Consider the following 3633-nt stretch of genomic DNA (forward strand, 5'->3'; position numbering starts at 1 on the left):
ATTGATTCAAGACTGGTCAAGCCACACGGCCTGCACAGGATGACCTTTGCTGAGAGGTCATCCCGCTGTGAAAACACACGCGTGAAGCGTCGCGTTTGGAAGCTTCGACATTCTCCTCCCTTCTGCCTGCTCATTCCAGCCTGGAAGTGGAAGAGAATCATTCCTTGGACGTTTAGCAGCATGTTAAGTTGCACCAGAGCTCCAGAACTGACATTTGTGTGTCAAGATTAATAGATTAATGTCACAATTCAATGAAAAGAAATAAATATCGTTGCACACATCACATGTAGCCTATCATGGCTTAAGATAAATCTCTTTAAAAAGTCAACAAAATGAAAGAAAATTCGAAAAAATATGGCCTTGGCCAGGCCAGAAATGTGTTGTTATTATTGAGAACACTCAACAAACGATCTTTCACAATTGACTGCACTGCTACAGTTTGGTCTGGCTGGGTGTTCTACATCAACAACAGAAATGTCTCATCTTGATTTTATCAGCAGACAAAACCAAAACACAAAACCAAACGGGCCTGCCCTGCATCTCGACGAGGGTCAACCAGGACAAACGGCTGCAACAATTAAGTGCACCTGACAGAGAATTATGAAGTAAAAGAATTTGAAATAAAACTGGATCATAATGTGACCACAACCCAGATGTAGTTTACCATAAATTGGGCTAGAAATCGTCTTCCTCCTCGCTCATTTGTGACGTCCGTCGTCATATTTACCTCCATACTACAGCATGTCAAGATGACACAAATACACTAATCATATTTATCACACATCCACATCAGCTGATGGCTCAGCTGATTCCCTTCTATGCATTTAATTGGCAGATCTCATTGAGTGCACCTAATTTAAAGCTGCTTCAGTCTGGCCTATACCCTTTTCTGCCTCCTCTGCAACCCATCTCCTCCTTACTGTCTGACTTCAACAAAGTCATTTGTGTTGTCAGTGTTGCCACCTGTGTACCTGGGGGTCTTTTTGCTGCTGCTGACTCCGAGAACAGAGTCATACCGCCAAAGCGCCAAAACTAACACTGAATTATGGTGATAATAAAAGTTCTTTTGACTATAGTGGTCCTCCTGACTGAAAGAAATGTACTGCACATGAGAGGGTCTGTGAAAGTGACAGAGGGGCTTTCTGAAATTTACACCACTTGACCTCTATGGAATGATTCTGTGGAATGTTTCTACTCATGTGCAGTGAAACGCCCATGCGTGCACAGGAGACACACACACACACACACACACACACACACACACACACACACACACACACACACACACACACACACACACACAGAGAAGAGAAGCCTCATATACAGTCACACTTGCAGCATGCATCATGGGAAACAGCAGGAATGTACTATACTCCGTTTATAAGGGAGGGGCCTAGCCTATAGGGCGTCAAATCAGGGGCCCCACTGACTGATGTGCGCACATGAGGGCGTGACCGGACACACCCAGCATGTTAGACTGTCCCATCATCAGCCAGCCACGCAAAAAGCTCATCCTTCTCTCATCTATTGGCCTAATGGACAATTCACACGTTTAGCCCCGATGAAAAATCACCATATTCCTACTTGCTACTAGCTTCTTGTTTTTGACTGTTTGACTCTGGTGAGTTTATATCGACTGTCTCGCTTTTTTAAAGGATGAACTACACATTAAAAAAGGAATGAATGAATGATGAAAACTGTAAGATGTTATTAGGCCGCATATTTTGTCTCCATGGTTACCTAAACACCTAAACAACACATAACGGTACGTGTTGTCATTGTCTATTCACCACATCTGCTGAAGAAGGAAACAATCTGGAAAGCATCGTCTCTTTTTTCCAGTGATGCAACTGTCCGCCGAGATGAGGCCTACAGAGAATGACACCTTGTGGTAAAAAGTGAAGGACCAAGCCATTCATCTCAGAAGATCTCTTCATTTATTACATGTGACTTTAGCACTGCGGGTAAAACTGCACAAGATCCCTAAAGCCTGTAGGTCAGGCATGTCCAAAGTCCGGCCCGGGGGCCAGATGCAGCCCTTTGACCGATCTTAAGTGGCCCTCGGCTTGTCTCTCAAAATAGACTATATGTGGCCCTCCTCCACACAGTATTGGTTAATCAAGCAAGTTCATTTAGCATTTTTTCCATTCACCTAATGATGACATCACTATCATACAGTTTGTAGACGAGCACCAAGTAGGAACAACACAGGCAGAACTAATGTTTTCAGATGGTAAACAAAAGTACAATTGTAATGTATGTGATTTTTATTTTTATTCTTATAACCCATATGATGCGAGAAGCAGCTGGCCGGCCCACTGGTAATTTCACATTATCTAATCTGGCCCCCATTAAAAAAGTTTGAACACCCCTGCTTGTAGGTCTAATCTAATCTGATTCCAGCCAATAAAGAAGTCTCATAATAGCCATAAAAGCTTCATTTGAAATGCGGACCCTTTGAAATAGGCCATTTTATTTGTTTTGCGACAAGTCTTTTGCAGCAACCTGAATGAGTTTCAGATAGGTCCATCTCGAGAGAAGTGCACAGAACAATGTGATATCCTTGGGTGAGGATGCCCCCTGGTGTGGCCTCGCTCCAATGACACTTTGGGGCAAATACTGTAAGTAACAAAGTGAAAACAATACTGAAACTGAACACACGTGAATCAAACAAAAACTGAAACCAAATCAATCAACAGAACATTTGAGGAATATGATGGATAAAACAAACTTCAGCCATGCAGCAGCATATTATTATTCAAATTTGTTTATTGGGCTTTTCATTTCAAACATACTACATATAAACAGAGACATAAGGAAAAGCAAGGCATGAAGCACCAAAATAGGACAAAACATAATAATAATACAAGAGACACAGACACCCAAGACTCAAAAAATAAATAAAAAATAAATAAAGAAATGCTACAAACAATTACAATGCACTTTGCAGGGGATACGCCAAGTGCTGGGGATATGTTTTCTGGCAATCACTCGTGACAAAAGCCAACACTTGAATCTCTGAAAGTCAATTAGGCAATGCAGCAGCATATGAGCCTCTTCAACTTAGGCAATAGTTTGCAGCCCACAAACTTGCGGCTTGTTGGCATTTCAAGTATGCACACAGTGTTATGACCGGCTCATAGGCCACAAGAAAAGAGGGAGATGTACATGAGCACTTTTGAACAATAAACTGAACTTATTACCAAACCCAAGAGAAAGTAAAGAATAGACAACAAAAAGTACAATGGAGTGTGGTAATCAGTGTTGGGGGTAACTCATAAAAGTAACATATTACATGTAATATATTACTTTTAGCAGTAACTCTAATATAACATTACTTATAGGGTTTCAGTAATATTATACCAGTTACTTTGTCAAGTAACTCAAGTTACAAATTGAGTTACATTTGATTAAATCAAAGCACATATTTAAAAAAGATACAATCATTTCCTAATCAAACTGTTTTTATGCAAATAACCACTATAAGATGACAATAACAAAGGAAAATGATAACATTTAGAATTTTGGATTGTTTACAAGGCGGTTGAAATTATTTTTCGGGTTGGTTCCGGGGCGGCAATGTCATTCTGCTGCTGCTGCCGTTTTGGTAAAAGTAATGCAAAAGCAGTGTAA

This window comes from Poromitra crassiceps (genome assembly GCF_964638095.1).
Source record: "Poromitra crassiceps genome assembly, chromosome: 27".
NCBI classification, from domain to species: domain Eukaryota; kingdom Metazoa; phylum Chordata; class Actinopteri; order Beryciformes; family Melamphaidae; genus Poromitra; species Poromitra crassiceps.